Source organism: Siphateles boraxobius, unplaced genomic scaffold (genome assembly GCF_051911475.1).
Source record: "Siphateles boraxobius isolate OS27281-9 unplaced genomic scaffold, OSU_SipBor_1 116, whole genome shotgun sequence".
NCBI classification, from domain to species: domain Eukaryota; kingdom Metazoa; phylum Chordata; class Actinopteri; order Cypriniformes; family Leuciscidae; genus Siphateles; species Siphateles boraxobius.
The window spans coordinates 150,766-174,711 of NW_027508718.1; the positions used below are offsets into that span (position 1 = coordinate 150,766).

Here is a 23,946-nt window from a genome sequence, read left to right on the forward strand (position 1 = left end):
TATCATTTAGACACTCTGTCAATTTAGATAAGTTAGTGTTTTCATCTGGTCGTGATGAGATATATAATTGAGTGTCATCAGCATAACAGTGGAAATTAATTCCATGTTTTCTTATAATATTACCAAGTGGCAGCATATATATTGAGAATAGCAGAGGGCCTAACACCGATCCTTGCGGCACTCCATAGTCTACTGACGTTATCTTTGATTTTTCCCCATTTAAACAGACAAAATGGTAACGGTCTGATAAGTACGATCTAAACCAGCTTAATGCCTGTCCCTGAACACCAGTGTAGTTTTGTAGTCGATCCAAGAGTATTTTATGATCGATAGTATCGAACGCAGCACTAAGATCGGAACTAGTATTGAGATACAGCCTTGGTCAGAAGCTAAAAGTAAATCATTTGTAATTTTAACTAGCGCAGTTTCTGTGCTATGATGCGGTCTGAATCCCGACTGGAATTTTTCATAGATATCATTTTCTTGTAAGAAAGAGCACAATTGAGCGGACACAATTTTTTCTAGTATTTTAGACATAAATGGAAGATTTGAGATGGGTCTGTAATTTGCTAAGTTATTTGGATCTAATTGCGGTTTCTTAATGAGAGGTTTTATTACTGCCAGCTTGAATATTTTTGGAACATGACCTAAAAATAAAGACGAGTTAATAATATTAAGAAGAGGCTCTAAGCATAACTCATATTACAAAACAAATTACATTTTGCTTGTTTTATTAAATTATATAATTTTTAGTATATATAAAAAAGTCATATAATTAAGTAATGGTCAGCATTTAATAATATTTTGTTTAAGTTTTGGGGTGGGCTAACAATGCAATTCATTCTGATGTAATATTAATTTTTTATGAGCGATACTTGCATTTTTCGAGTATAAAGTCAACAGTTTCTCCAAAGGAGATCTTCGAGCAGCGGCCTGTCTCCTTGTGCACTGCAGACAGTAAACGCAGAGGAAAACTGTTCTAGCTTGTGCTGTCGAGTTAATGATGTTATGAAGTGTTAGTGCACCTGTCGCTCATATAATTTAAACTTATAAACTTATTACATAAAGATCATGGAAAGATACTAGTTGTATCTAACAATGAACAATCATAATGACAAAACAGAAAACATAAAGATCATTGGTTTGTGTACATCATAATATGATATTTATACACAGGAAAAAAGAACAATAACAAGGCTAAATATCTTTAAATATAAATAGTTCTTCATAATACATTAAAAAATAGTTTTGTTGTTATTGTCTGAGGGATGAAACGAGAGGTAAATTCATCAAGAAAAGAGGAAAACTTGAAGGAGAAACTTTTTGGGTATAAAATAAAGAAATTAACAACATATTCAAGAGATAACGATTTTGGGGTTTCTTAAAAAATCGTTATAAGGAACTGTGGGTCACATTAGAAGGGTTTAAAATATAACAACTTAAATCAACCCTAAATGTATTCACAAAATAAATTGGCAGCTGTTTCTTCAACAATACCACAAAATGAGCAAGTTTCATCAAGATCAAGATATTTACAGATAGATGAATTAAACGTGTCGTTCATCTTTTAAGTTGTTGCGCTTGTGATAACGTGTCGTAGGTCACATGATAACGTCAACATGGCGGATGATGTCCGGAATCCGGATCGCATTCATACTCAACGAGATTTGGCTATAAAGTACCTACTCTTTTAGCGCTCGTTAAGTAAGTACTCATTGAAATTAAGTACCTACTCATTGAGTATGCGGTTTGGAACGCAGCCATGGGCTTAAAAAGCAAAGGCTTCATTTGCTCCTTGCTATCGTGCTTTTGGACTCAATGACTTAAATCTCCGCTGCTTATGGGAAAAGTTGACACACGCCAAGGTTCCATGGTGTAATGGTTAGCACTCTGGGCTCTGAATCCAGCGATCCGAGTTCAAATCTCGGTGGGACCTGCTTTTGCCAGGAATGTGTGCAGTACCTCGTTCGAAAAAACTTTTTCGGCAGCACTGAGCCGCAAGATCTCATCTAGGTAGTGCCCCTTGAAGGGGGGCGTAAAAAGGATGGACAGCACTGGCGAATGCAGGCATCGATCCCGCTACCTCTCGCATGCTAAGCGAGCGCTCTACCATTTGATCTAATTCCTGAGGTGTCCATCGCTCTCAAAGACAAAGACGAGGCGCGATCCCTAGCACGTGTGCAGGTGCTGCAGCGTGATTTCCAATGACCACAAAAAAGAGGCCGCATTTCCTCTGTGCTGGCAACTTTGCACTGGCTACCTTTTAATTGTAGATTTAATCAAAATATTGCGCTTTAAGCCATGCAAGCTGAATTGTTTTCGGCCCGGCAGCAGCAGGGAGGACGTATGTTTCGGCTCGTTGGTCTAGGGGTATGATTCTCGCTTAGGGTGCGAGAGGTCCTGGGTTCAACTCCCGGACGAGCCCATTATCAGGCTTTCCTTTTAATCTCTTCAGCCTGATTAGGGCAACCAGGATATTTCTGAGAAATTGGGGATAAAATGAGCCAGAGAGAGGCCGGTTAGCTCAGTTGGTTAGAGCGTGGTGCTAATAGTGCCAAGGTCAAGGGTTCGATCCCCGTACGGGCAACTCATTTTCTCTCTGGGACCTTCGCTCTGCTCTTCTCGAAAATGACTGGCGGTCTCCCAGACATGGCTGCTGGCTAAACCGCACAAGTACCTGGCCGAAATAGCTCAGTTGGGAGAGCGTTAGACTGAAGATCTAAAGGTCCCTGGTTCAATCCCGGGTTTCGGCAGAGGAACCACGTCCGCCTCTCTTAGTCGAGGCGGTCCACTGACCAAACGGCAGCTCTTATCTACCTGATTACACCTAGCCTCATCTTTATCTGCCTCTCATACATCCAGCTATCAGGGTGTGTTTGTTCCATGGTGTAATGGTTAGCACTCTGGGCTTTGAATCCAGCGAACTAAGTTCAAATCTCGGTGGGACCTGCATTTGCCAGGATGTGTGCAGTACCTCGTTCGAAAAAACATTTTCGGCAGCACTGAGCCGCAAGAGCTCATCTAGGTAGTGCCCCTTGAAGGGGGGCGTAAAAAGGATGGACAGCACTGGAGAATGCAGGCATCGATCCCACTACCTCTCGCTTGCGCCTACTGCTTCCTACCGATTGAGCCAAAGTAAGCCCAAAGTAAGCCCACGTGAGCCAATCGTGTTTCTCTGCTGTGGCTTACTTTTGACCAATCACGTTCTCTCCTGTGGCTTACTTTTGACCAATCGTGTTTCTCTCCTGTGGCTTACTTTTGACCAATCGCGTTTCTCTCCTGTGGCTTACTTTTGACCAATCGCGTTTCTCCTACCTGGCTCTGCTCCTGTGGCTTACTTTTGACCAATCGGCGACCGCTATTATTATCGTCATCTTTGCAATCTTTGCAACAGGTAAGTCTATTCTTCACGACTGTATAATCGATCATTATTCATTCATAAACAGTGTTTGTTTTTAGACAATTAAACATGCCAATAAAGCTAGCTAGCGTGTAATAGCACACGTTTTCTTCTGTACATGTGAACCTGCAACTTTACCATGATATACAGTAAAAAACATGCCACTACTGTCAAGATAATTAGCCGACCGCTAATTAAGCAATATCCTCCTTAAACCATTTTTTTGTTGTTGTTAATTTAGTATTTTTTTGTGTCATTCATTACATTATTATATACATTACTCCAGCCCACGTGCCCACCACCACTGTGACCACTGCATCCGTCCTCACTGCTGCTGTGCCCACTGCCACTGTGCCTGTTCCTCCTCCACCTACTGCCACTAAGAACAGGCCACTGCTGGCGACCAATGTGTAGGCCCTGTTGGCGCGGGGGAAGCATTTATTTGCTTCACAGCTGGTACAAAAGATTTTGTTTCCAGCCAAACCCTGTAAGTGGGTAAGTTTTTTCTTTTTTCTCCATCCACTGCAGGCTCGAGAGGCCCTGCTCCTGCCCCGGCTCGTGCCCCTGCCCCTGTTCCTGCCCCTTATCCTGCTCCTACAGCATTGTGGACCCCTGGCCAGGTGTCCCAGTCGCCTGCAGAGCTTCCTGTCCACTGGAAAGAGCAACTCCCATCTTTCCAGCAAGGCCTTCAACCCCTGTCCCTCTGCTCCAGGACCATCCTCACTACAGCCACCCACAGGACTGCAGCGCCCTGCCCAGCCTCCTCTGCAGTCTCCTCCTCTGCGCCCTGCCCAGCCTCCTCTGCAGTCTCCTCCTCTGCGGCCTGCCCAGCCTCCTCTGCAGTCTCCTCCTCTGCGCCCAGCCCCCTCTGCAGTCTCCTCCTCTGCGCCCTGCTCAGCCTCCTCTGCAGTCTCCTCCACAGCCTTCTGTCCAGCCAAGTGCTGCCTCTGCTCCTGCAACATCAACTGGGTCCAGTGTTGCAGACCAGGCTCCTGTAAGTAAGCTTCTCATTATTCGTGTGCAGGTCCTGCAGCGTGATTTCCAATGACCACAAAAAAAGAGGTCGCATTTCCTCTGTGCTGGAAACTTTGCACTGGCTACCTTTTAATAGTAGATTTAATCAAAAAATTGCGCTTTAAGCCATGGAAGCTGAAATGTTTGCGGACCGGCAGCAGCAGGGAGGATGTATGTTTCGGCTCGTTGGTCTAGGGGTATGATTCTCGCTTAGGGTGCGAGAGGTCCCGGGTTCAAATCCCGGACGAGCCCATTATTAGGCTTTGCTTTTAATCTCTTCAGCCTGATTAGGGCAACCAGGATATTTCTGAGAAATTGGGGATAAAATGTGCCAGAGAGAGGCCGGTTAGCTCAGTTGGTTAGAGCGTGGTGCTAATAACACCAAGGTCGAGGGTTCGATACCCGTACGGGCCACTCATTTTCTCTCTGGGACCTTCGCTCTGCTCTTCTCGAAAATGACGGGCGGTCTCCCAGACATCCCTGCTGGCTAAACCATTCAAGTATCTGGCCGAAATAGCTCAGTTGGGAGAGCGTTAGACTGAAGATCTAAAGGTCCCTGGTTCAATCCCGGGTTTCGGCAGAGGAACCACATAATCTCTTTTAGTCTACCTGATTCCACCTAGCCTCATCGCTATCTGCCTCTCAGACAGCCAGCTAGCAGAGTGTGTTGGTTCCATGGTGTAATGGTTAGCACTCTGGCCTTTGAATCCAGCAATCTGAGTTCAAATCTCTGTCGAACCTTTTTAGGTTCTTTGCGGAAGGGAGGGAAAAAACAGAGGTGATGCGCAACTGCTGACGTGTCGGTGAAATTGGCACTCTCAAACCGAGTCGGAATTGGGGAAACATGGGCTTAAAAAGCAAAGGCTTCATTTGCTCCTTGCTATCGTGCTTCTGGACTCAATGACTTAAATCCTTGCTATCGTGCTTCTGGACTCAATTACTTAAATGTCTGCTGCTCATGGGAAAAGTTGACACACGCCAAGGTTCCATGGTGTAAAGGTTAGCACTCTGGGCTCTGAATCCAGTGATCCGAGTTCAAATCTCGGTGGGACCTGCTTTTGCCAGGAATGTGTGCAGTACCTCGTTCGAAAAAACTTTTTCGGCAGCACTGAGCCGCAAGAGCTCATCTAGGTAGTGCCCCTTGAAGGGGGGCGTAAAAAGGATGGACAGCACTGGAGAATGCAGGCATCGATGCCGCTACCTCTCGCTTGCGCCTACTGCTTCCTACCGATTGAGCCAAAGTAAGCCCAAAGTAAGCCCACGTGAGCCAATCGTGTTTCTCTGCTGTGGCTTACTTTTGACCAATCACGTTCTCTCCTGTGGCTTACTTTTGACCAATCGTGTTTCTCTCCTGTGGCTTACTTTTGACCAATCGCCTTTCTCTCCTGTGGCTTACTTTTGACCAATCGCGTTTCTCTCCTGGCTCTGCTCCTGTGGCTTACTTTTGACCAATCGGCGACCGCTATTATTAGGCAAGGCAAGGCAGGTTTATTTATATAGCACATTTCATACACAATGGTAATTCAAAGTGCTTTACATAGAAGAAAGTAAAATAATCAAAAGAATTCAGAATAATTAAAACAGTTTGGAATAAAAGATAAAATACAGAAATAATCAAATGAAATCAGAATAATTAAAACATAAAATAAAATACAGTGCAAACAGTCGGACGAACAGTGGCACAGTGCTCATTCAGTAAATGCACAGTTAAACAGATGTGTTTTGAGTCTGGATTTGAATGTGACTACTGTAGGAGCACATCTGATCTCTTCTGGAAGCTGGTTCCAGCTGCGGCTGGCATAGTAGCTAAAAGCAGACTCGCCATGCTTAGAGTGAACCCTTGGTATTTCTAGCCGATGTGATCCTAATGATCTGAGTGATCTGTTGGGTTTATATTCACTGAGCATATCTGCAATGTATTGAGGTCCTAGGCCATTGAATGATTTATATACCAGTAATAATACTTTAAAATCAATCCTAAATGTAACTGGCAGCCAGTGTAAAGACCTGAGGACTGGTGTGATGTGTTCATATTTTCTGGTTCTGCTCAGAATCCTAGCAGCAGCGTTCTGTATGAGCTGCAACTGTCTTATGGTCTTTTTGGGAAGGCCAGTGAGAAGTCCATTACAATAATCCACCCTACTGGTGATGAAAGCATGCACAAGTTTTTCTAAGTCTTGACTGGAAACAAAGCATCTAAATCTTGCAATATTTTTCAGGTGATAATATGCTGATTTAGTTATTGCTTTGACATGACTACTGAAACTAAGGTCTGACTCTAGAGACACACCCAGATTCCTGACTTGATTTTTAGTTGTTTGACCCCTAGACTGAAGGTATGCGTTCACCTTGAGAACTTCATCTTTGTTTCCAAACGCAATGACTTCAGTTTTGTCTTTGTTTAACTGAAGAAAGTTTTGGCACATCCAATTGTTTACTTCATCAATGCATTGGCAAAGGGAGTCAATGGGGCTGTAATCGTTAGGCGATAGGGATAAGTAGAGCTGTGTGTCGTCTGCATAGCTATGGTAAGCGATTTGGTTCTTTCTCATTATTTGGCTCATTGGGAGCATGTACAGGTTGAATAGGAGTGGCGCAAGAATTCAGCCTTGAGGGACTCCGCATGTCATGGATGTCCACTCAGACTTATGGTCTCCTATACTCACATAATAACCTCTGCCTCCTAAGTATGACCTGAACCATTTTAGGACTATCCCAGAAAGCCCGACCCAGTTTTCCAGCCTGTCAAGAAGTATTTTGTGATCGACAGTGTCAAATGCAGCACTGAGGTTGAGTAGTACCAGCACTGATAATTTGCCTGTATCAGTATTTAAGCGAATATCATTTATTATCTTTATGAGCGCGGTCTCTGTACTGTGGTGCGGTCGGAAACCAGATTGAAAATGGTCAAAGTATCCATTCGAGCTTAAGAATTTGTTCAGCTGATTGAAGACAACTTTTTCAATGATCTTGCCTATGAAAGGAAGATTTGATATCGGTCTATAGTTGTTTAACATGGTCTTATCCAGATTGCTCTTTTTCAGGAGGGGCTTGACGACAGCAGTTTTCAGGGAGGTCGGAAAACTCCCAGAGAGAAGTGAGGCATTTACCACTTCCAGGAGATCTGCTTCTAAGCTGTGTAACACATTTTTGAAAAAAGATGTGGGAAGTGCGTCAAGGGCGCAGGTTGATGTTTTTAGTTGCTGTACGGTTTCTTCCAAAATTTTGCCATCAATTTCTTCGAAATCAGACATAGTGGCTACTTTCTCGTGCTGTTGTCTGATCTGCCTGACCCCAGCGCAACTCAAGGATGAGCTGATCACCTTTCTGATATTATTGATTTTCTCAGAGAAGAAAGAAGTAAACTCACTGCACTTTCTCACTGAGAGCATTTCACTGGGAATCTGGCTTGGGGGGGTTGTCAGTCTCTCTACAGTAGCAAAAAGAGTGCGCGTGTTGTTTATATTGCTGTTTATAATATTCGAGAAAAAAGTCTGTCTAGCTTTGCTTAGTTCCTTATTGAAAGCATGGATGCTGTCTTTGTAGATGTTATAATGGACTACAAGTTTTGTCTTCCGCCACATGCGCTCTGCTTTTCTGCATTGTCTTTTCATATTTTGCACTGCTGTTGAGTTTCTCCAAGGTGCTTTTTGTCTGCCACTCTTCTTCCTGACTTTCACAGGAGCAATATCATCAATTACACTCTTAACTTTTGAGTTAAAAGAATCAAGGAGAAAATCAACAGAGTCAGCAGATATGCTTGGTGTTAAAGATATAGCCTACATAAATAGTACACTAGTGTTCTCATTTAAGCATCTCTTCTTGACAGACACAGATCTAGCTTCAATGGCAGGAGAGATCAATATATCAAAGAAAATACAAAAATGATCAGACAGTGCTACATCCTTAATAACAATTGATGAAATGTTTAGACCCTTACTGATAAGTAAATCTAGAGTGTGTCCACGATTATGTGTGGGTCCATGTACATGCTGAGTCAGATCAAAAGTTTTTAACTCTTCGGGGTCGCCGATCACGCCGGCGTGATCAAGTTACATGACCAGCTTAAGACGTCGAAGCATAAAAACAAAGTCACGTTGAGCGCTGCCGTCCACTTCTGTCGAAAGTGCTGGCTTGAAATTCTATTTTACTTTTTGTTTTGTGTTGATAGACCAAGTAAAAACGGAGATATGATCATTTAAACTTTATATAAAAAAATACTGACGCGTTCGTAAAAGAACGCAAGATGGGATGCGACAGGCGTTGCATTTATTCTAATAACTTCGTCGGTTTTTGTCATAAAACAAAACGGAGAAAAATTTGTGAATCTGCTGACTCTGCTATTCAGGCTGCACATTTTAGGGAATGGAGGAGGAGCCAACTGAGCTAAGACGCAAAATTGAAAGGCAGAGGATTTACGGAGTTGATAAAGATAGACATATATACGTTATATATATAGAGAGAGATTATTGCTAGTTTTTGGAAGAGTTTGAGTAGATTTTGAGAGTAGTTTAGGAGTAGTGTAGATAGTTTAGGTAGTTTAGGAGTAGTTTAGGTAGTTTAGGAGTAGATTTAGCTAAACTGTTTTGAGGAGAGGCACAGATAAAAAAAAAATAAAAAACACCTGATATTTGCTGTAAATAGTTGTATGTATAATTTGATTTTGTGTTCATTTTACCTATTGTATGGTATATTTGCACTATTGAGGAACCCTTCTTACTCAAGGAATGAAATCCCTGTAATGTAGATATCTGTGTAATTGTACATGAATTGTTTTGTAGAGTTTCTAAGCAAAAAAGAAAAGAAAAAACGCCTATTGCCCCACCTGCTTTTTGCTGCATATAGTTTAATTTTATCTCAATTTTAAATTTTTTATGTTGTATTTGCACTATTTGCGAACCCTCATACTCTGGGAATGCAAGGCCTTAAATATAGCTCTCTGAATAATTGTGTGCACAACATTTTTTAAAAAGTGGCTGAGCTAAAAAGAAAGAAAAAAAGCCTATGGCTACACACGCTTTTTTTTGTAAATCATATTTTTTTTGTATATAGGTTGATTATATCTGAATTGTACCTGTATATGTTGACATTTACAACTTGTGCTTACATTTTAAACCTTTTAAAATGCTTCATTGAGCATGTTTGTGTTTTTTGTAGTAGAAAAGCTATAATTTTTCTATTCGGATTTTGTGTTTTTTGTGTGATTTTGGGTCCAGTATGTTGATAGAGTACATCAAAGTGAAAAACTAATTGTCTGATCATATAGGTGATGTTGTGCTGAAAAAAATTATACCAAACATTGGTATGGTAAACATTTTTTTATGTTGCAAAATTTAAAAAAAATAAAAGTACTCAAAAACGGCCAAAATAGCCCAAGACTCCGAAGGGTTAAAACAGTTTTGATTTCTTTTGCCATATTGTTTTCTGCATTATCTATGTGAATGTTAAAATCTCCAGCAATGGCAAAGCAGTCAAACTCTGAGGAAATTGTTGATAACAGTTCTGTTAAGTTCTCAGCAAAAGCTGGAGAGGATTTTGGAGGCCTGTAAACAATGATAAGTAAAATGCGTGGAGCACCTTTTAACACAATACCCAGATACTCGAAAGACGGGTAATTCCCAAATGATATTTGCTTACATTGATAGACATCTTTATAAAGAGCAGCTAAACCTCCGCCTCTTCTGACAGCTCTGCAGACACTCATAAAAGTAAAGTTAGGAGGGGCTGTTTCATTGAGGACTGTTGCACTGCAACTTTCTTCTAGCCAAGTTTCATTTAGCAACATAAAATCCAGGTTGTATGTGGTTATTAAGTCGTTGACTAAAAGTGATTTATTTTTAAGTGAGCGGATGTTTAAAAGTGCTAACTTAACAGTCTTACTTTTTGTCCCCACAGCAATCTTGGTATGTCGTGTAATAGGCACCAGATTAGATGGGTTTGCTGTACGGCTTTTGAAGGCCTTAGACTTTCTATCATGTAATCGAACAGCAATAGAAAAAGATACAGGCACACTGGGTTCCCGCTTGTTCTGTAAACATTTGAGAAAGTTATTGTTATAATAGCGAAAGTTATTGTTATAATCCCCCCCATAGCGGGGACCCGACACATATCACTGAGAGCTGGTATCAGTTGTTTTTGGTTCACCTCGAGCCGCTGGAGGAGGGTGTGGGCCCTGGCGCTGTGGCAGAGGCCGAAGAGCTCTCACAGGAGGAGGGGGAGGGGGAGGGGGAGGGCGAGCTAGGCCCGCAGGCTTTGGTGGTTGTGGGGCCTGGCGTTTTTTGGTTGGTATCTGGGGGCTCGCAGCAAAAGAGTGGGATAGTCTAGTTCCAGCATGCACCAGTTGTTCCATTTTCTCTGAGAAGCACAGAAGTGGAGATGCTGGAGAGAGTGATAATGTTTCCGGTGAGAGGGATTTTTGCTCTGGTGTTATTGGAGGCTGTAATATTCTGTCCTGGTTTCCCTGGCTGTTTTCCAGAAAGTCGTCTATGGGTGCTGTATCTTGGAGCAGTGCTGGTATGTCACAGTCTGTCTGTGGTGAGCTCTGTGGGCAGGGCTCAGCTGAGATTGTGTCCGTGAGCAGAGGATGTTGTGACTGAGTGGTGTTATCACTGTCCTTGTGTGATGTGTCAACCGCATGTCCATTCAGGTGCTGAAGTGAAATCCTGTGGTCATTCATACTGTATCCAGGTGTGTGTGTGCCATTCAGGTTGAGTGGATTGGCACACATTGCAGAAGGATGACGGAGGGAGAAGTAGATATTGTCCTTTAGCACTCTTGAACTAAGTTTGTTTGGGTGGTGGCCATCCTGTTGAAACAGTTGCCTCTGACTCCAGAAAAGATTGAAGTTGTCAATAAAGTTCACTCCTTTTATATTGCAGGTTTTTTGCAGCCATGTATTAAGCCCAAGCAACCGTGAAAACCTGTTTGTTCCTCTTGCTGGGAGTGGTCCACTGATGAATGTTTGAACTTTCAGTCTTTTAAGTGTTTCAAAAAGTTCATTGAAATCCTTTTTAAGAAGTTCCGACTGCTCTTTATGAATATCATTCTTCCCCACATGAATGATGAGTCGATTTGCAGTCTTATGTTTCATCAGAATGTTCTGAAGTTCCCTGTTTACATCAGAAGTTGTTGCTTGTGGAAGGCAGCACGTTGTTGTATCCCTGCTATTAATGTTTCTGATTACGGAGTCGCCCACTATCAGAGTCCTGGGCTCGGCTGCACTGTGAGCTGAGTGCCGCTGTCTGCTCGACCTTGAGCCCCAGTTAGCATCAGTGTTAGCTACTGGCTGATTCTGTCTGTGTGCGATCACATTCATCAAATTTGGGGATTCCTCATTCATTAATACTTCAAATCTGTTCTCAAGATGTATAGGCGGTGGTAGGAGACCAGTGTTTGCAGTCCTTATCAGAGCCGTATCTGGGGTAGAGGATGCTACTGCAGTAATATGTGATGCTCGTGACAATCTGATGTCTCGAGTGCCTTTGGGTCTCGCACCCTGTTTGTGCCATCGGTTAGTAAAATGATCGGCTTGTTTCTCTACACTCAGTATGGCCTGTCGAGAAGCACTAGATTCATGGGACTCACCGGCTGTATGCTGAGGACGTCCATGACGAAGCTCTGTTGTGTGTTCCGTCTGGTTTGGTGGTCCCGCAATTAACTTTGTTTCAAGAATTGCAATCCTTTTTAAAAGTCTGTGGCAGTTGGAGCAGCAAGTAGATTCCAGAGGAGGCATATTCTTATCCTTATGAATGTAGGCAGTTGTGTTTTCTCTTCCCCGGAATGTAAGCTTTCAGTGGGAGGCTGGTCGAATAAAATAATTCTGCTTTTTTTTGTAGTAATCCAAGCGTTTGAGCACTGTGCTGATTTGCTGAAGTTAAAATTAGGTGATAAAAGGAGATAAAATATAGAAATATAAAAGCGATAGAGCAAAGCGCGGAGCAGTAAGCGAGAGCGTCCGAACAGTAGCTGAGCAGGAAGTAGTCGTCATCAGTAGTAATTATCGTCATCTTTGCAACAGGTAAGTCTATTCTTCACGACTGTATAATCGATCATTATTTATTCATAAACAGTGTTTGTTTTTAGACAATTAAACATGCCAATAAAGCTAGCTAGCGTGTAATAGCACACGATTTCTTCTGTACATGTGAACCTGCAACTTTACCATGATATACAGTAAAAAACATGCCACTACTGTCAAGATAATTAGCCGACCGCTAATTAAGCTATATCCTCCTTAAACCATTTTTTTGTTGTTGTTAATTTAGTATTTTTTTGTGTCATTCATTACATTATTTTGAAGACAAGAAGATTTTTACTAAAACCTTTAAAAAAAAAAGTTTAATTCATATATGTTATACTATACTATGTTATACACCAGTATACATATTTATGTTATCTTTTTAAATACTATGTTATACATATTTAAAAAGACATGAATAGGCAAAAACAAGTGTTTTTTTGTTTCAACAAATGATTCTCAACTATGTTATAAAAGATATACCAAAACGATTTGATATACCATTTTAAGTTTTAGATCTGTTTGATGATCATATTATTATGAATTGTCATAAACGCCTTTATGTTATATTTGGTGTTTCTTAGTAATCTCCGCCACAAAAGCTAAACAAAACAAAACGATTTAAGCATGGCATGATACCAGCAAGATTGTACCAAGAAGTGTTATTTATTTTCTTATTAATAAGTTCATCACTGTCACAAACGAGACTCCCACTGTTCCTCCTGCTCACCACCAGAGGGAACCCTCTTCTGAATATTAAACCATTTGAACTACATTTCCCACATACCTGGCACTGATTACCTTGCACCTGACCTTCATCAGTGGACTATTTAAGGTGCTCTCAGACTCTCCTTCTTAGCGAAGTTTTGTATTTACCCTGGTAATCATCTCTGAGCGTTTCTTCCCGTGTTTTGTCTTCCCGTGGATTACTTTTGGACTGTCTATTCTCATCTTGATTCTTTGCTGCCTGCCCTGGACTATATTCTATACTGGACTGATTTATGTAAGTTTGCTGCCTGCCCTGATCTTATGCCTGTTTCTGGATTACGAGTTGCCTTATCTCTACTGTTGTGTTTGCTGGTGATTGACCCTGATTGTACGACCACGATTATAATAAAACTGCAAATGGATCCTCATTCTCCTGAAGCTTCATTACAGAAAACTTCACCATCACACGATCCAGCAGTTCTGGTTCAAATGTCCACGGAGATTTCCACTCAAGCTAACCAACTCGCCATTCATCAACATCAGCTAACCCATTTAACTACAGTAACGGAGGAGCTCGTCAGGACGCTACAGAGTTTGCAAATGTCACTTACGAACCCAGCACCTTCTCAACCGAACGTGAGTGTGGACGCTTCTCCACCACCTTCAGTCACAGTTAACCCACGTCTGGCTCTTCCTGATAAGTTTGATGGTAACCCAACTAAAAGTAAGGGATTTCTACTGCAATGTTCATTATTCATTGATCAACAACAAGCTATGTATAGCACCGATGCCAGCAAGATTTCCTTGGTATGCTCACTCCTCTCTGGCAAGGCGTTAGAGTGGGTGACGGCGGTTTGGAGAGAGGATGGTACTGCTTTTCCATCATTTGGCATCTTTCTTCAACGATTCCGGGAAATATTTGAACACCCGGAGGGAGGTATGAGAGCTGATGATCAACTACTCGCGTTGAGCCAGGGCAGTAGTACCGCAGCAGAATATGCTTTGACATTTCGTACTCTAGCAGCACAAACCGACTGGGTGGAGAGCACGCTTAAACTGCTCTTTCGCAAGGGACTCAGCTTGGAGTTGCATTCCGAACTGGCTTGCCGAGATGAAGGGAGATCGCTGAATCAATTCATCGAGCTAACCATTCAGATTGACAATCTGATTCGTTCACGTCGTCCACTCAGAACGGTACCAACCAGCACACAATACCCAGTCACTCTTTCTCAAACTGAACCCATGCAGCTCGGATATACTCATCTGACTCCGGAAGAACGAGAACGCAGCATACGTCAACATCCCTGCCTCTATTGCGGCCAACCGGGCCACCTGAGGGCTTCTTGTCCCACAAGACCTCCTCTTCGTAACTCCTCTTCGGTGAGTCCTTGTGTTCAAGCACATCACTCCAGTTCTTGTATCAAAGTACCTATAGTATTGTCTCTAGAGGGCAATCATATATCCACATCAGCTCTATTAGACTCAGGAGCAGCCGGGAACTTTATGTCTCATGAGTTTGCTCAACAACTACAACTCCCACTAATCTCTTGCAATTCTCAATTGGTAGTGGAAGCACTAGATGGACGGCCTCTCGGTGATGGAAGGGTTCTGCACACCACCGTGGACCTTCAACTACAGACTGGGTCCCTTCATACTGAGGTAATTCGTTTCTACATCATCACATCACCTCATAACCCGGTAATTATTGGACTCCCCTGGCTACGTCAACATAATACCCTCATTTCATGGAAGGAAGGTCGGATCATCAAATGGGACCCGTCATGTCACTCCAACTGTTTAACTGGCAGCCCTTCACTCTCCATTCAGACTGTTACGCTAAAGGACGAACCTGTTCTTTTCCCCACTCTTCCCATTATATATTCCGACCTCGTCGAGGCTTTTAGCAAGACCAAGGCTATGGAACTTCCTCCTCACCGCTCAAACGACTGTTCCATCGAACTATTACTAGGGACAACACCACCTAAGGGTCGAATTTTCCCCCTATCACAACCCGAATCAGAAACCATGAAGAACTACATAGAGGAGGAACCTTCAAAGGGGTTCATCAGAGCATCTACGTCACTCACACACACAAGTATTTTTCCAAACTAGACCTCCGCAGCGCCTACAATCTCATTCGCATCCGGGAAGGTAATCAATGGAAGACAGCTTTTTCTACCAGCACTGGGCACTACGAATATTTGGTTATGCCTTTCGGGCTGTCCAACAGTCCTTCCGTATTTCAATCATTCATCAATGACGTCTTTCGGGACATGCTTGATCGTTGGGTTATTGTTTACATCGATGACATTCTTATCTACTCCAACACCTATGAGGAACACGTGCAACACGTAAGAACAGTATTACAACGACTCATTGATCACCAGTTATACGCCAAAGCAGAGAAGTGTGAATTTCACCAGACTACCACATCATTTTTGGGCTACATCATCAGTCAGGAGGGAGTCGCCATGGACGAGAAGAAGGTCAAAGCCGTTCTAGACTGGCCACTACCAGTAACCTTAAAGGAATTACAACGCTTTTTGGGATTTGCTAATTTCTACCGACGCTTCATCAGAAATTTCAGCTCGGTAGCCTCTCCCTTAACCTCTATGACTAAGAGAAATTCATCACACCTCACCTGGTCAACCACAGCACAGGAGGCATTCGCAGAACTCAAATCACGTTTCACATCTGCCCCCATCCTCCACCACCCTGATCCAGAACTCCCGTTTATAGTTGAGGTGGACGCTTCAAATACGGGCATTGGAGCCATCCTTTCACAATGGCACGGATCCCCATCCAAGCTCTATCCTTGCGCCTATTATTCCCGCAAACTTAACCCAGCCGAACAGAACTATGACGTCGGAAACCGGGAATTGTTGGCCATGAAAGCAGCTATGGAGGAGTGGCGTCATTGGCTGGAGGGGTCTAAACATCCGTTTGTGATACTAACTGACCACAAGAATTTGGAATACTTACGATCTGCCAAAAGACTGAATCCCAGACAAGCGAGGTGGGCCCTCTTCTTTACACGATTTGACTTCACTGTTACCTATCGTCCCGGTTCAAAGAACACCAAAGCAGACGCTTTATCACGTCAACACGACTGTTTAACTTCCATTAAATCCAAAGAAACCCTTCTTCCAGAGTCATTAATCGTGGCCCCAATTCAGTGGGACATCATGACAGAGCTCACTCAAGCCAATTCACAAGAGACCCCTCCTCCCGAATGCCCCCCTGACAAAACTTTTGTACCTCAGGATCTCTGTCAGAAAGTACTACAGCAAGTTCACTCCTTACTCAGCTCCGGTCACCCTGGAATTACGGCCACTGTTCACCTGCTTCAGAACAGCTTTTGGTGGCCAACCTTGCGTGCAGACACAATAAAATTCATTAATGAATGCATCACCTGTAACACAAGCAAACATCTCAGACAGTTACTATCTGGCCTACTGCAACCATTGCCAGTTCCCCACCGACCATGGTCCCATCTTGCCATAGACTTTATTACCGATCTCCCCAAGTCCAATGGGAATACCACAATACTCACTGTCATAGATCGCTTCTCCAAGGCCTGCCGTTTAATTCCACTTCCCAAGCTGCCTACAGCATTTGAGACTGCCGAACTCCTGTGCAACTTTGTGTTTCGATTTTATGGCCTTCCTGAGGACATCGTGTCGGACCGAGGGCCCCAATTCACATCCAGAGTATGGTCCGCATTCTTCCAACAACTCAACATCAACATTAGCCTCACTTCAGGATATCACCCACAATCGAATGGTCAAACAGAACGTCTCAATCAGGAGATCACCCGGTTCCTCAGATCCTATTGTCATCAGAACCAAGCAGATTGGAGCCGATTCCTCATGTGGGCTGAGTATGCACAGAACTCACTCCAGAAACCCTCCACTGGACTAACTCCATTCCAATGTGTAATGGGCTTCCAACCTCCCCTATTTCCATGGTCAGGGGAACCTACCGAAGTACCCTCTGTCAACGATTGGCTCCAGAGAAGCGAAGACATCTGGAATCAGGCTCACACCCACTTGCTACATGCTGTCAGGAGACAGAAGTTGCAGGCCAATCGTCACCGTCGCCCCAATCCCGAGTATACTCCAGGTCAATGGGTCTGGCTATCCACTCGAGACCTACGCCTCAGACTTCCTTGCAAGAAACTCGGTCCCAGGTATGTGGGTCCCTTCCAAATTGTTAAACAAATTACACCAGTTTCCTTTCGTTTGGCATTACCCTCTAATTATCGTATCTCTCCCACTTTTCATGTATCACTTCTCAAACCCGCTGGTGGTCCGAGAGCGGAGGAGGAGGAGCAGACCAGTGACCAGGGCCCCATCTTGGTGGACGGCGAGGAGGCATATCAGGTTCGAGATCTACTCGATTCCAGACGCCGGGGCAGGCTCCTCCAATATCTGGTGGATTGGGAGGGGTACGGACCGGACGAGCAATCCTGGGTTAATGCAGATGACATACTCGACCCCACACTCGTGACTGAGTTCCATAGGACGCACCCGGAAAAACCGGCCCCTCGACCTCGAGGAAGACCCCGGCGTTGTTCGCCTCTTCGCGTCAGGAGCCGCTCGCAGGGGGGGGGGGGCTCTGTCACAAACGAGACTCCCACTGTTCCTCCTGCTCACCACCAGAGGGAACCCTCTCCTGAATATTAAACCATTTGAACTACATTTCCCACATACCTGGCACTGATTACCTTGCACCTGACCTTCATCAGTGGACTATTTAAGGTGCTCTCAGACTCTCCTTCTTTGCGAAGTTTTGTATTTACCCTGGTAATCATCTCTGAGCGTTTCTTCCCGTGTTTTGTCTTCCCGTGGATTACTTTTGGACTGTCTATTCTCATCTTGATTCTTTGCTGCCTGCCCTGGACTATATTCTATACTGGACTGATTTATGTAAGTTTGCTGCCTGCCCTGATCTTATGCCTGTTTCTGGATTACGAGTTGCCTTATCTCTACTGTTGTGTTTGCTGGTGATTGACCCTGATTGTATGACCACGATTATAATAAAACTGCAAATGGATCCTCATTCTCCTGAAGCTTCATTACAATCACACTATTTACAATTTGTACACAAGGCAATTCAAAGTGATTCACAGTTGTATAAAAACAATAATGCTTATGCTCATAATAATAATAATCATTAATTATTATAATATTATAATAATTAATTACATAAAAAAGAAATGCTGTAGTAAAATACTTTCAGTTGGAATATGACAGCTATGTAACGTTCTGTTTATGCCTGTGTCCTTTCAGATTAAGTATGCATACCCGGTTTTACGAAGAACCTCTGAGGGTCGACTCCTTCGTGTTGGCAGGGAGGGCCAGGTGTAAGGAGGAGGTCCTGGCTGAGGCCACTGCCTTTGTGAGGCAGAATGGAGGGAATCCTGGAGACCAGTTCCTGGTTCTGGCTCACTGCAAGATCCAGTTTGGGAAACACCAGGGTCAGAGGTTCCTGTGGCTGCTGGAGAACTCACTGGGGTATGCCTGCTATCTGGTCAGCAGCATTTTGGGGGAGGAGGAGAGGGACAACCCGCTGTCGGCCAACAAACACCTGTTCCTCAGATACACCTCGCAGATCAGGGAGGTAACGAGGCTGTGGAGTTGTATCAGATAAAACAGGCCATGCTGCAGGAGGCCCAGAGGACAGGAGATTCTGGATGTCTGATGGTGGAGTTTGGGGATTTTAAGGCTAGGTCAATGAAGGAGGTGTATGAGGACCCAAGCAAGGAGGCCCAAACTCTCATCACCTACCTGAAGAAGGCAAAGGCCAGGCCTAACACCAATATGGCCCTTTTCAAAGCATACGTGCTGAAGAGGCAGGCTCCAGCCCACGTGCCCACCACCACTGTGCCCACTGCATCTGTCCTCACTGCTGCTGTGCCCACTGCCACTGTGTCTGTTCCTCCTCCACCTACTGCCACTAAGAACAGGCCACTGCTGGCGACCAATGTGAAGGCCCTGTTGGCGCGGGCGAAGCATTTATTTGCTTCACAGCTGGCACAAAAGATTTTGTCTCCAGCCAAACCCTGTAAGTGATTTGCAAGCTTTAAAATCTTTACAGTATATATTATGCAGTATATATGTCTAACGAAAATACGTATTCAACAGCTGCAGGACCACGTGTACATCCTGCGTCTGAGTCAGTGAGGCAACTGTAGCCTCGCAAGCTGAGGAACAACTTCCTCAAGGTATGTAAATCTTAAACAATATTTTACAAACAATTACAAATAAAACAAAACAGTATTTTTTAAATGACATATTATTTTATTTCACAACACAGAGGAATGGCACTTCTCAGGTGTCAATCTACATTCACTCTTTGAGTGAACATCCTCAAAGGAAAAAAGATAATTTAAAGGTGTATGTAAAAGGTTTTATTTCATTTTTTATCGTAATCACTGACTAAAGCTCATTCTTGTCATCTCACACTTCCCCCACTCCCCTTGGAATAAGTGGCTGTTGTAGTGTTTGGTCTGCTTCGCTTCACACTTGGCTGATCCCATCTTTTTTTCTTCTTGTATTTCTTCTAATGGTGCTTGGATGAAAAACAGGATGATTTCACTGCTTCCTTCCATCTTTTCATCATCATGTCATCTCTCTACTAATCATACATGCTTTGCAGTAAACCTTGTAATCGCAGTAGCTGTCCAGCAGAGCTGAGAAAGTCATGCAGTGAAAGTCTAAAACAATAAGATAATTTTGTTGTGTTTTTTTACGCTCCAGCCACTGCAGGCTCGAGAGGCCCTGCTCCTACCCCGGCTCGTGCTACTGCCCCTGCTCCTGCCCCTTATCCTGCTCCTCCAGCATTTTGGACACCTGGCCAGGTGTCCCAGTCGCCTGCAGAGCTTCCTGTCCACTGGAAAGAGCAACTCCCATCTTTCCAGCAAGGCCTTTAACCCCTGTCCCTCTGCACCAGGACCATCCTCACTACAGCCACCCACAGGACTGCAGCGCCCTGCCCAGCCTCCTCTGCAGTCTCCTCCTCTGCGCCCTGCCCAGCCTCCTCTGCAGTCTCCTCCTCTGCGCCCTGCCCAGCCTCCTCTGCAGTCTCCTCCTCTGCGCCCTGCCCAGCCTCCTCTGCAGTCTCCTCCTCTGCGCCCTGTTCAGCCTCCTCTGCAGTCTCCTCCACAGCCTTCTATCCAGCCAAGTGCTGCCTCTGCTCCTGCAACATCAACTGGGTCCAGTGTTGCAGACCAGGCTCCTGTAAGTAAGCTTCTCATTATTCGTGTGCAGTTGCTGCAGCGTGATTTCCAATGACCACAAAAAAAGAGGCCGCATTTCCTCTGTGCTGGAAACTTTGCACTGGCTACCTTTTAATTGTAGATTTAATCAAAAAATTGCGCTTTAAGCCATGCAAGCTGAAATGTTTGCGGCCCGGCAGCAGCGTGGAGGATGTATGTTTCGGCTCAGTGGTATAGGGGTATGATTCTCGCTTAGGGTGCGAGAGGTCCCGGGTTCAAATCCTGGACGAGCCCATTATTAGGCTTTGCTTGTAATCTCTTCAGCCTGATTAGGGCAACCAGGATATTTATATCCCGGGTTTCGGCAGAGGAACCACGTCCGCCTCTTTTAGTCTACCTGATTCCACCTAGCCTCATCGCTATCTGGCTCTCAGAAAGCCAGCTATCAGGAAGTGTTGTTTCCATGGTGTAATGGTTAGCACTCTGGGCTTTGAATCCAGCGATCCAAGTTCCAATCTCGGTAGAACCTTTTTAGGTTCTTTGCGGAAGGGGGGGAAAAAGCAGAGGTGATGCGCAACTGCTGACGTGGCGGTGAAATTGGCACTCTCAAACCGAGTCGGAATTGGGGAAACATGGGCTTAAAAAGCAAAGGCTTCATTTGCTCCTAGCTATCGTGCTTCTGGACTCAATGACTTAAATCCTTGCTATCGTGCTTCTGGACTCAATGACTTAAATCTCTGCTGCTCATGGGAAAAGTTGACACACGCCAAGGTTCCGTGGTGTAATGGTTAGCACTCTGGGCTCTGAATCTAGCGATCCGAGTTCAAATCTTGGGGGGAACTGCTTTTGCCAGGAATCTGTGCAGTACCTCGTTCGAAAACTTTTTCGGCAGCACTGAGCCGCAAGAGCTCATCTAGGTAGTGCCCCTTGAAGGGGGGCGTAAAAAGGATGGACAGCACTGGAGAATGCATGCATCGATCCCACTACCTCTCGCTTGCGCCTACTGCTTCCTACCAATTGAGCCAAAGTAAGCCCACGTGAGCCAATCGTGTTTCTCTGCTGTGGCTTACTTTTGACCAATCACGTTCTCTCCTGTGGCTTACTTTTGACCAATCGTGTTTCTCTCCTGTGGCTTACTTTTGACCAATCGCCTTTCTCTCCTGTGGCTTACTTTTGACCAATCGCGTGTCTCTCCTGGCTCTGCTCCTGTGGCTTAATTTTGACCAATCGGCGACCGCTATTATTATCGTCATCTTTGCAATCTTTGCAACAGGTAAGTCTATTCTTCACGACTGTATAATCGATCATTATTTATTCATAAACAGTGTTTGTTTTTAGACAATTAAACATGCCAATAAAGCTAGCTAGCGTGTAATAGCACACGTTTTCATCTGTACATGTGAACCTGCAACTTTACCATGATATACAGTAAAAAACATGCCACTACTGTCAAGATAATTAGCCGACCGCTAATTAAGCTATATCCTCCTTAAACCATTTTTTTTGTTGTTGTTAATTTCGTATTTTTTTGTGTCATTCATTACATTATTTTGACCACAAGAAGATTTTTACTAAAACCTTTAAAAAAAAGTTTAATTCATATAGGTTATACTATACTATGTTATACACCAGTATACATATTTATGTTATCTTTTTAAATACTATGTTATACATATTTAAAAAGACATGAATAGGTAAAAACAAGTGTTTTTTTGTTTCAACAAATGATTCTCAACTATGTTATAAAAGATATACCAAAACGATTTGATATACCATTTTAAGTTTTAGATCTGTTTGATGATCATATTATTATGAATTTTCATAAACGCCTTTATGTTATATTTGGTGTTTCTTAGTAATCTCTGCCACAAAAGCTAAACAAAACAAAATGATTTAAGCATGGCATGATACCAGCAAGATTGTACCAAGAAGTGTTATTTATTTTCTTATTAATAAGTTCATCACACTATTTACAATTTGTACACAAGGCAATTCAAAGTGATTCACAGTTGTATAAAAAACAATAATGCTTATGCTCATAATAATAATAATAATATTCATTAATTATTATAAAATTATAATAATTAATTACATAAAAAACAAATGATGTAGTAAAATACTTTCAGTTGGAATATGACAGCTATGTAACGTTCTGTTTATGCCTGTGTCCTTTCAGATTATGTATGCATACCCGGTTTTACGAAGAACCTCTTAGGGTCGACTCCTTATGGCGCCAACTGAGGAGGCCAATAGGAGGAAGATCGTGTTGGCAGGGAGGGCCAGGTGTAAGGAGGAGGTCCTGGCTGAGGCCACTGCCTTTTTGAGGCAGAATGGAGGGAATCCTGGAGACCAGTTCCTGGTTCTGGCTCACTGCAAGATCCAGTTTGGGAAACACCAGGGTCAGAGGTTCCTGTGGCTGCTGGAGAACTCACTGGGGTATGCCTGCTATCTGGTCAGCAGCATTTTGGGGGAGGAGGAGAGGGACAACCCGCTGTCGGACAACAAACACCTGTTCCTCAGATACACCTCGCAGATCGGGGAGGTAGGCGAGGCTGTAGAGGTGTATCAGAAAAAAACAGGCCATGCTGCAGGAGGCCCAGAGGACAGGAGACTCTGGATGTCTGATGGTGGAGTTTGGGGATTTTAAGGGTAGGTCAATGAAGGAGGTGTATGAGGACCCAAGCAAGGAGGCCCAGGCTCTCATCACCTACCTGAAGAAGGCAAAGGCCAGGCCTAACACCAATATGGCCCTTTTCAAAGCATACGTGCTGAAGAGGCAGGCTCTAGCCCACGTGCCCACCACCAATGTGCCCACTGCATCTGTCCTCACTGCTGCTGTGCCCACTGCCACTGTGTCTGTTCCTCCTCCACCTACTGCCACTAAGAACAGGCCACTGCTGGTGACCAATGTGAAGGCCCTGTTGGCGCACGGGAAGCATTTATTTGCTTCACAGCTGGCACAAAAGATTTTGTCTCCAGCCAAACCCTGTAAGTGGGTAAGTTTTTTCTTTTTTCTCCAGCCACTGCAGGCTCGAGAGGCCCTGCTCCTGCCCCGGGTGCGTGCTACTGCCCCTGCTCCTGCCCCTTATCCTGCTCCTCCAGCATTGTGGACCCCTGGCCAGGTGTACCAGTCGCCTGCAGAGCTTCCTGTCCACTGTAAAGAGCAACTCCCATCTGTCCAGCAAGGCCTTCAACCCCTGTCCCTCTGCACCGGGACCATCCTCACTACAGCCACCCACAGGACTGCAGCGCCCTGCCCAGCCTCCTCTGCAGTCTCTTCCTCTGCGCCCTGCCCAGCCTCCTCTGCAGTCTCCTCCTCTGCGCCCTGCCCAGCCTCCTCTGCAGTCTCCTCCTCTGCGCCCTGCTCAGCCTCCTCTGCAGTCTCCTCCACAGCCTTCTGTCCAGTCAAGTGCTGCCTCTGCTCCTGCAACATCAACTGGGTCCAGTGTTGCAGACCAGGCTCCTGTAAGTAAGCTTCTCATTATTCGTGTGCAGGTCCTGCAGCGTGATTTCCAATGACCACAAAAAAAGAGGCCGCATTTCCTCTGTGCTGGAAACTTTGCACTGGCTACCTTTTAATTGTTGATT

General features: G+C 44.2%; 7 non-coding genes across 7 annotated transcripts; all 7 read left to right on the plus strand.

Annotated features, from left to right (window-relative positions):
• The first annotated feature begins 1,864 nt into the window (after window positions 1-1,864).
• trnaq-cug (transfer RNA glutamine (anticodon CUG)) lies at window positions 1,865-1,936 on the plus strand. Its single transcript has one exon. It is a non-coding gene; the product is annotated as a tRNA-Gln (tRNA).
• A 417-nt stretch (window positions 1,937-2,353) lies between these two features.
• On the plus strand, window positions 2,354-2,425 carry trnap-agg (transfer RNA proline (anticodon AGG)). The gene has a single exon. It is a non-coding gene; the product is annotated as a tRNA-Pro (tRNA).
• A 255-nt stretch (window positions 2,426-2,680) lies between these two features.
• On the plus strand, window positions 2,681-2,753 carry trnaf-gaa (transfer RNA phenylalanine (anticodon GAA)). Its single transcript has one exon. It is a non-coding gene; the product is annotated as a tRNA-Phe (tRNA).
• Window positions 2,754-4,594: 1,841 nt separating this feature from the next.
• On the plus strand, window positions 4,595-4,666 carry trnap-agg (transfer RNA proline (anticodon AGG)). The gene has a single exon. It is a non-coding gene; the product is annotated as a tRNA-Pro (tRNA).
• An 88-nt stretch (window positions 4,667-4,754) lies between these two features.
• On the plus strand, window positions 4,755-4,828 carry trnai-aau (transfer RNA isoleucine (anticodon AAU)). Its single transcript has one exon. It is a non-coding gene; the product is annotated as a tRNA-Ile (tRNA).
• Window positions 4,829-4,921: 93 nt separating this feature from the next.
• trnaf-gaa (transfer RNA phenylalanine (anticodon GAA)) lies at window positions 4,922-4,994 on the plus strand. Its single transcript has one exon. It is a non-coding gene; the product is annotated as a tRNA-Phe (tRNA).
• A 402-nt stretch (window positions 4,995-5,396) lies between these two features.
• Window positions 5,397-5,468, plus strand: trnaq-cug (transfer RNA glutamine (anticodon CUG)). The gene has a single exon. It is a non-coding gene; the product is annotated as a tRNA-Gln (tRNA).
• Window positions 5,469-23,946: the final 18,478 nt, after the last annotated feature.